General features: G+C 28.6%; 1 long non-coding RNA gene across 1 annotated transcript; it reads left to right on the top strand.

Annotated features, from left to right (window-relative positions):
* The first annotated feature begins 4,562 nt into the window (after nt 1-4,562).
* LOC121121873 (uncharacterized) lies at nt 4,563-9,467 on the top strand. Its single transcript, XR_005865607.2, has 4 exons — nt 4,563-4,713; nt 4,799-4,951; nt 8,808-9,163; nt 9,231-9,467. It is a non-coding gene; the product is annotated as an uncharacterized lncRNA (long non-coding RNA).
* The last annotated feature ends 964 nt before the right edge of the window (nt 9,468-10,431 follow it).

The raw sequence follows: 10,431 nt of genomic DNA, 5'->3' as shown, positions 1-10,431 counted from the left end.
CAATCATTCCATTAAAAAAACATAATATTTATAACAAATAGCCTTATCAATCAAATTCACTCATCATAAATATCCTCTTCAACAAAAATTCAACAAAAAGAACCTAAAAAATAAAAACTTCGTAGTTTTCGTAGTTGCATACATAATATGTGCATTTAGGATGTCAACATACAAAAACAAACTTGAATGATACTCTTAAAATTGAGTTGTGGCAGGGACGTCTACAGGATTATGTGATTTTTAGGGGGAGAGCTTGGTTTTTGTAATTTGAATGAAAAAACAAATTCAAAATTACAATTTAGAGGAAATTAAATTGAAAAATTCAATTTTTCAGAATTTTTTTTTTCAAAAATCCAGTTATTCGCAGACAATTAAATTTTTTGGGGAAAATTTCAAAAACCCATAGTTGTTCTCAAAAATTAATTATCTTAAAAAAAAATTTCAAAAATACAGAGCATTCTCAAAAAAAGAAATTTTTTTAAATAATTTCCAAAATTGAATTTCAAATATACAATTTTTAGGAAAAAAATTTCAATTTTTAAATTTTGTGAAAAAAAATATCAATAATCCATTGCTATTCAAAAATGATTAAATTTTTGGGAAAAAATTTCAAAAATCCATAACTATTGATAAATGTTGAAATTTTTTGGATAAAAAATTTCAACATTTATTTAGATTTCAAATATTAAATTTTCTAGTAAGAATATAAATTCCTTCATTTGGGAAGCTACAGCCCCTTTATCCCCCTTCCCATACGTATGCTCCTATGTGGATTGCATTTGTATTTTTTGACGAATTACACTATGCAAAAAAAATCAGGTATTCAGGTAAGGTCAGGTCACCCACTCAAACCCACATTTATTATATTTAACTAAGCCATAGACACGAAAAGGATCCTTAAAATTTTCAATTACAGAAGTTTGGCCCTTAAAACCGTTTTTTTAAATTCTCGTTTTTAGAGTATAGTATTGATTCCGAGCCATATTCTGGAATAGAATAACTATAGATCAAAGTTAAAGCAACTAATAATTGTTAAAAAATATTCCAACATTCAAAGGAGAAAATATTTGTTAAGTTATCTCCAAAACATTTTCTACAAAATATGTCTAATCGTACAAAAATCAAGTGAAATGAAGGGTCTTATTTAGAAGCTAATATTTTTTATATTATAAGTTTTAAATGTATGTCCCAATTGGGCACGGAGTATAATTCCGGATTAACATAGGAGTCATTCCTGCTTCTATCTTTGTTTCATACAAAGTGGATTTTTGTTTATTTCCTTCCTTTTAAGGCTGCAATCAGTTAATATCATAAAATTTCATGACGACCAAGATTAATAGAAATACTTCCACAACGCGTTTAGATTGTGACGTCATTGACTATCTGTTATACTCTAGGGCGTCAAAATCCTGGAGTGTTTTTAGGATAATATATTTTCTGTTTTTTATTTGAGACAAGGGAGGGGGATTTTTTTTTAAAAAGTCATAAAAATTAACATTTCAAAAACAAATCTCAAATATTAAATTTTTTCAAAAATTCCCCATTATTCACAAAAAATGAATTTTTTTGAAATAAAAAATCAACCAGTAATTTTTTTGGAAAGAAATTTGAAAAATTATTTTTTTGTTGGAAAATTAAATGAACTTTCAAAAATTAAACTTTTTGGAAAATCTATTAACAAGTAGATTTTATTGCAGAAAAATGTAATTTTCTGAGAATAAGTATAAATTTTTGAATTTTTTCCCACAAAATGTAATATTTGAAATTTGATTTTTGAACTATTTTTCCAAAAAATTTGATTTTTGAAATTTTTTTCCAAGAAATATAATGTTTTTGTTAACAGTTGTGGATTTTTGAATTCTTTTCAAAAGATATAATATTGGAAAATTTCATTTTTGTAATTTATATTCACAAAATTTTATTTTTCTGTAGATTTTTGAAATTTTTTTTCGAAAAATATAATATTTAAAATTAAAAATTTTGTATTATTTTTCCAAAAAATTTAATTTTTGAATTTTTTTTCCAAAAAATTAAATTTTCTATGTATTTTTATATTTTTTACAAAAAGAGGAATATTTAAAATTTAATTTTTGGAATTTTTTTTTGAAAAAAATTCCAAAAACCAAGTTGCCCCTCCCAAAATAATATATATCATCCTGTAGGCGCCTCTGGGACACGTATTTCTGTTTATTTCCTTACGTACAGGTTATTAAATAAAACGACATGAGAGGAAAGCTTCATATTGTCATGGTTACCAAATCATTTTTCGGTTTCTCTTATTTTTACATACCAACAAGTCATATTTCATACAACTCTAATAATAGCTCTTATCCTCTAATAAATAGCATACCATATTTTGTTCAATTATTACTTTTATAATTCCTAATACGAGTCAATAAGTATATAACTGTACGATGGAATTATAATTATATTAATTAACAACATTTATTTAACGTACGTCTAATTGTACTCAAGTTTGTATATTCATAAAAAAAAACAATATTTTACGAGACATTTTTGTATAATGATACATAATTTTAATGGTGAGTCGTCTATCCACAGAGTTCTTCATAAATGAAGAACGTATTTAATTGGCATATGAAGGATTTGTTGGTGATATTGGCAATAAATACAACTGTAATCCTTATATGTTTATATAAGATAAATGTTTTCGATGATCAAAGAGTTGAAATATAAATATTTATCAATCATTGAATATGTGCACCCAATGATGTATTATGCAATATTTATATAATGAGTGAATTGTGACTAATGATAAATATATTATAACATATAAAAAGTTGCATTTATATGCGTCATAATTAAAAAGGAATACATATAATAATTTTATAATCTAAGTACTGTCAGTATGTGAAAAAGTAGAAAGAAACCGAAAATACCGAACGTTTAACTAGGGGTCATTAATTAGGGGAAAGTGAGCATACGTGTTACGGAGGAGACATGTTACACTTTAAAATGTAATATAACAAAAAGTTGTTATACAATTGAATGTCTTTCTTTGTTTATCAAAATTAACATACAAGTCGAAATTTTCTATAACTATAATTTCGACTTTGAAATTTTAACACAAAAATTTTAGATGAGTGTTTGTTGAGACATATTTCTATTATACATCATGATATTTTAATTTTATTTGATTAATTGTCATAGTCTAGCATGTTTTTCACTTAATTAATTTGCTTGTAATATATTATTAATTTCAATATTCAGTTCACATCATTTATTCTTATTTCAATACTAACGACTCAGACTTGTTACACCCCATTTTGACTAAATATACTCGTACAATATATATATTAATTTATGTTTTGTTTTTTGTGCGATTTTATGTCATATTTTAATTATCCATGACAGTAAATAGACAAAAAATATTTTTTTAAATTTTATTATTAACTATGCTACATTTCTGTAAATGTTTCCTTTGTTTATCTTATATATGTAATTAGAAATATTTACTTAATACTGACAAACTGTAATAAAAGTGAAATAAATGCTTGAATATAATTTTATGGCAGTTTTTACACATTTCCTCCTGTTGTAACATGTCTATCCTGTACCATGTTTACTTCTACTCTGTACATGTGTTCCATGTCTCCTCCAGATGCATTAAGTAACCTACTTTTGGTTAGCTTTAAAAATACCAATAAAAGGCTGTTAATTATTACACTACATCAAAAATACTTTGGAATTATTTGTCTGGCGCTGAATTATCTTTTAAATTGTGAAAATTATGAGAGTTTAAAAACAAAATTGATTTTTTGTAGCATGTATCCTCACTATTTTCTACATCATACATGAAGGAAACACTGGCTTGGGGACTTATAGTTCATATATTTACTAAATAAAATGGAAACATTTTTAATAAATCTTCATCAAATGTCTTTGGCAGTGAACTTTTCAACAAACCCAAGACGAGGGTATCTAAACCCCAAGATTTAAAAAGAAGAAGTAATATATATATATATTAATAGAATAAGTTATTTTATTATCTTCACCCAAGAAATTTCTGTAGATATACATTAAAGCCTCTTTTAATCATCAAGAGAGTTTTCTCTATGTTTATGTGCACGTAAAAGGAAATAAACAACAGGTAATGAATAAAAATAAATGTTGTTGAAATCCTGGGTTTTGGGATACTTACGGATAAGTAACTTTAGTAATTCTCCCATTTTATGAAAATGTAATGAATGCGACATTGGGTAAAGTTTAGGAACGAGCATGTGTAGATAAAGACTAAAGTACTCCCTGGCTCATCACATCAAATTCATTTGTTTCACCCTTGTTATTTTTCATACTTGAGGAGGGAACATCTCAGTTTTGAGTAGCTACGTGTGAGTGTGCTCTTGAAAACGAAATGTAAGACTAAGGATTTCTTGGGGTATTAGCTTCTATAGTATAAATGTAAAGTTTGTGTGTCATTCGATACCTTATTGCCTCGGATAATGCCGGTTACTACCTCTAGTTATAAATAAACATAAATTAAACAGGTTCTAAGGAAATCAAATTTACTAGAGTACAAATACATGCATGAAATTCAATCCTTAAAAAATCTGCTTGATTCACTTATTAAAAATATATATTTGTTTATAAAAACTGTGAAAATGTGTTAGTTAACTATTCAGGTACGTGGTGTTCCATCATAACTCTCCATTGTTGATATGGATTACTGGATAATCACCTTAATCCCTTAAGGTATTGACTTATTATTTGTTATCGTAGCATATATAGTTGTCAGTATTTTGTCAATCAATGCCTCTATTTTGAATATATATTTTAGTAAAGGGACGTCGTTGCTTTTTGGCAAATTCCCGTTGTGATTTTGAAGTCCCATTGTTGCAGAACCGTTTCCTCAACTCTATTAATTAAGTATCATACAGACGGACAAAGGAAGAAGAATTGCTCTGAATTTTCGATGACCCAGCACAAAAAGGTGATTTGACCTAAATTTGTTATTCATAAGGGCTTTGGTAGAAAGTGGTGCGGGAACAGGTTGAACTGTTTATCCTCCTCTGTCCTCAGGAGTATTTCATTCTGGGCTTCGGTGGATTTTGCTATTTTTTCTCTACATTTAGCAAGAGTATCCTCATTGTTGGGGGCTGTGAATTTCATATGGACCTTCACGAATTTGCGGTGTTTGGGTCTTTTAGTGGGGCAGATGCCTATAGATCCTTGATCGGCATTAATTACTTATGTTTTAATTTTACTTTGTTTGCCTATAATTGCTGGAGCTATTATAATACTTTTAACTGATCGAAACTTAAATACAACTTTTTTTAATCCAAGAGGGGGGTCTTATTTTGTGAAGATAGTAGAAGTAAGTGGGGGGCTTTGATTAGTTAGGATTGTTAATAAAATTTTAACTTACAATTAAAATTCGCTAATTATCATACCTTACTTTTAGAGTGTATGTATTGACGTTATAATTTCATCATAAATATACCTTATAGCTTAATATATAGTATATTTTAAAATGTTTAACAATTGGAGTTTTGAGTTCTAGAAGGCTGAGAAATTAGCTAAAATAATCATTTGAGCTATTATTTATTTATTTTCCATGGCTGATTTGTGTGTGCAGACTCGTGAGGATGTGATATCTGAACCACTTTTGTGCATATGAAGTAAATGGGATCATCAGTCAAGTTCGTCCGCAGGGTTTTATTTTGAGGGGGCCTTAATTTTTACAAATAACCTATTTTTCCAATATTGGGATACTTTGATACTGATAACGACAAAAACTCCTTCATTTTTGGGGCCTCAATCCCCTTCAGCCCACTTAGTGCAGATAGTCATATCTATTCTGTTTTTGGATCTCCGTTTAAATCCACGGTTTACTGATGCTCCAATGTCAGACCTCTGGGGTTTTACTCTCTTCAATGCGTCCTAATTATTTTCGAAGTCAATGTCAAATATAAATATGATAATAGTAAGTGGGTGATGAATAGCTAATATATTTATTGATCCCTGAAAGTTTAAAATTAAACTAGGTTTTAATTTATATTTATATTACACCTCGTAATCGTAACATGTCTGATAAACACAATTAAAACTACATTATAGTTAGACACAAGGATTGAGTATGGGAGCACAATTCTACAGTTTTAGTTGATTATAATTTAGTTTACTTAACATAATGCTTATTGTCATATTTTAGTTGAGGGTGTGTATGCAAATTGATCCTCTTAGCTACGACAAGATATTTAATGACCTCTTGTTAATTTGGCCTATATAGAAAAATTTAGTATATGTTATAATACAAAATAAAAACAATCTTGAACAATTTCACTAAAACTACAAAATACCAATTTATTGCTGTTTTGTGTTATATATGTACAAAACAGAATATTTCATAGACATATTGGAGTCAATTATTTGAGTTATTTTTAAATTTGTGATATGAGTTCATTTATTTTAGAATTTTGGCTATAGTTTAGAACTTTTATTTGTTTTAAGAGGCTTATATTTGCTCCTATATGGTCTTTCAAATAAAATCTATCAATTTTTCATCCTTTTAATTTGGTAATCAATTTAGGCTACTTTAAGTACAATTTTCAGCACAACTAATGAGTTAATAAGAATAGTTTGTTGATAGAAATGGACGCTAATTTATCCATGAGTACAAATGTTATCAACAGTCTATTATAGGAAAATTCATTCTAGCTTGCTTTTGTGTTGACAGGCCCTATTTGACGAAAAATATTATTCTGATATAGCCTTTAAATATATATTCAAACAGTTATAGACATATATTGTCTAATATGGTGTGAATAGCAAATGATTTACGTCAATATGTAAATAATCTTAAGCAAAAATGAGAAAATCCTTGTTACCCGCACAAAAAGTAATATTAGAACCAATAATAGGCTTTGTATTCCAATTTGTGCGATAATTTAAGATACACAAACATTTAGCTATAATTTAGAACCTTTATTTGATATTAGCGACTTATATTAGTCCACAAATGGCCTTTTTCAACTCAAATCCTTCAATTTCTCATTATTATTTTCTTCATTGAATTTTGGCTACTTTAGGTGCAATTTGCGATGCACCATATAGGTGAACAGGAACAACTTATTCTTAGAAATTAACGATATTTCGTATAGGAAAACAAATTAGGATTATAGGTTTATATTGGGGGAGGGGTTTTTGTGAAAAAAATATTAAAAAAAATTAAATATTAATATTACATTTTTTTCCAAAAAATTTCAAAAATCTATAACCATTCTCAAAAATTATTAAATTATTTGGAGAAAAAAAAATGCAAAATCAACAGTTATTCTCAAGATTTTTTTTTTTTTTAATTAAAAATTGAAAAATCTATAGTTATTCTCAAAAAATTAAATTTTTTGATATTTAACTTGAAAAATCCATAGCTATTACCAAAAAAATTACTTTTTTTGGAACAAAATTGAAAAACCCGTCTCTAATTCCAAAATAAGAAATTTTAGGATAAAAATTTCAAAAAACTAAATTAAGTTTTTTGTAGAAAAATTTGGCAAATCCATACCTATTCAGAGAAAATGATTTTTTAAAGTCTTTTTAGCCTAACCAATGACCTATATGACAAAGCCTTCATTTTCTAATTTAATTACAGTATATACAAGAACAGAAACTTAAAGTGTTTTTTTTTTTTTTCAAGCAACTTCAACTTGTTATTTTTTACTTTACCCAATACTGGGTTTTTTTTTTATCGGTTCGGTATCAATTTTATATTTAAAATTTAATTTTTGAAATTTTTTTGCAAAAAATTAAGTTATTTCTGAACAGTTGTGGATGACAAGTTCCGAGTTACACTCGGTTTTTATACCTACGAGTCGAGTTTTTTGTGTGTTTTTTATTTATTTTATAAAACTCGGCTAAAAATTTAGGAGTTTGCTCGTAGCACAACACAAGATATAAAGATTGCTGTAGAGAGAGCATAAATATCATTGCTAAACAGTTATTATTGAGTCTGAGGAGTGGTTCGATGGATCTATCTCTAAACTGGTTCAAGTATAGGATTATTACCAGCACTCTTTCTCTTAGAGGTATATACGGAAATACGTATGAAGAGAAGATCTGTTTTTTTTCTGCAGAAGGGAACTAGAGGCCACAAAACGTTTTTATATGAATTCAGGGAGACAAACAAAATATTGGGTTATATGACCTAAATAATATATGTGAAAAATAAAATATATTTTAGGTTTCAGAGTTTCTGTTTTATTTATACTGGGCACGAATTAATTTTATCGTTACTAATTGCAGAGTATTTATATATGTTTAGAAGTGCAAACCCCCTATTATCAGATAGTTGAATTGTAACAGTTAAGAAAATAATATTTGTGTTGTTGGATTGAAATAGTAGTATAAAGTAAGTTAAATACAAAAAAGTAAATTCCCAAATATATCTTGTACTTTATTGCTCACACCAGATCATAACATAAGATGTTGTAAAGGTGGGAGTGTATACAACAAACGCTTTTTGTACATTATTGTGTTTAGACTGTCGTGCGTCATGTATGGAGGTCTCAAAGGACGAAATTCGCCATATTTAAAATTTTTACTCCCTGAAAGAAAATTTGCAATGTTCACATACAGGGCCAATACTCTTTTGGTTCGTTTTGCACAACATTAGTTGAGAGATTTCGTTCTGGTGTAGTGGAGGTAAATGTTGCGCCACGCACTTGCAGGGGTGTCGTCGAAAATATCTTTAAAATCACGAAGATATCGTGATAGACTGTCATATTTGTAGTCGTAGCATCGCCCAAGAGCTGAACATCAATCTTAAAACAGTTTTGAGTCTTTTCCAGACTCCTGGATACAAAAAGAAACTCGAAAAGGAGAGGAATCGTGTTCATCATGGCAATGCCAGTCCGCACAGATCTTTGAAGAAGCGCCGGAAACTTTAGGAGCTCGCATGGGAAGTTCTTATGCGTTCACCCTACAGTTAGGACATGGCACCAAGTGACGACCACCTGTTCCTGTTTAAGGCTAATGCGCTTAGGCTAACAAATTTTAATCTATAGAGGACAGTGATTGTCTGAATTTTTTTGCAATAGGGACAAGGGATTCTACATGAAAGGGATTATGAAGTTGGATTCTCGTTGGCCGAAAGTTATCAAGCAGAACGGGGCATACTTTGCTTACAGGCTTAAATCAGATGATTGTAACACTTCTTATAAAGGATTGAAATAAAGCGAAAAATACGTAATTACTTTTTCTTCAACCCGTAGGGCCGTAGGAAATAAAAGGTGGCGCACCACTGAAAAAAGGTTGAGAATCCCTGGTCTAGTGTATATGGCTCAAATCTTCTTCTCCTTATCTTTCTATATAAGTCTACCCATATTTAATATTGTGTCCTACTGATTAGACAAAAGTGCAAATTCTTAGGTGGATTCCATTGTCATGTAGATGAAGCAGAAGATCTTTTGAATATGAATCCATTCTCACATTCTTTCTCTCTTTTTTCTCACCCTGTATTACTATGTCCTTGGTATTTAACGAATCACTTTTACAGCTTCATTTTATGACTGAATATGTTTGTATGCATTTTGTTAAGTTTTCTTTGGAAAATTTAAAAAAAATAATCATATAACCCTCACTCTTGTTCTAAATTTAGTATGATTTATAATTACAAATTATGGTGAATTTTTTTCTTCTTCTTCTTCTTTAGTGTGCGATGGAGTAACTTTGATTAATGTTCCTCCAACGAGTCGTAAAAAAGTTATTTTTAAAGTGATGTTTGACCTCAAATATTGAATATTTTTTATTCTGTAAGTTTTTTATATGTGGCCCGTCAACACAAGAGCAAACTAGAATTATTATTTATTTTTTTTCAAAAAAAAACTGTGAAGTACATATAAATTCGTATAAGAAATATCGTCAATTTATATCAACAAGTTACCCCCTATTAACCCTTTGGGTCATAGTGAGCTGGAGCAACATAGTTTTGCAAAAAAAAATATACCATCAAACTCCAAACTCAAAAGTTGTGACATTTGGATTTCAGAATCTGTTGATAATAAAATAATCCAGGCAAGGAACCTGATTTCTAAAAGTGGTCAAAAACATGATTTTAAACTACCTACAAAATATTTTTTGTTCTTTTTTTTCCAATTTGTTGAAGCTTTTGGTCGCCATATGATTATATATTCTATACACATAAATATTATGATCTTATCGCTTAGATATTACTTTCAGCTCTCTGAATATAAAAACCCACATATAGCATCATTATCACACACTCAGATAAAAATATATCGATAAACAATCTCTTGCACTTTTATGCTGAGTGCTCAATTTTATTTTGGATTTGTATTATCCTTATCATTATATAATACTTTTTAACACATTTAAACTATATTGGGAATATCTTATTTTAGCTGAGTGTTCTAGAACTGTTGATTACAAGTATTTAATGACTAGTAGAAATTA

The sequence above is a fragment of the Lepeophtheirus salmonis genome, chromosome 7 (genome assembly GCF_016086655.4).
Source record: "Lepeophtheirus salmonis chromosome 7, UVic_Lsal_1.4, whole genome shotgun sequence".
In the NCBI taxonomy this organism is placed as follows: domain Eukaryota; kingdom Metazoa; phylum Arthropoda; class Copepoda; order Siphonostomatoida; family Caligidae; genus Lepeophtheirus; species Lepeophtheirus salmonis.
This window is presented reverse-complemented; position numbering and strand designations above follow the sequence as displayed.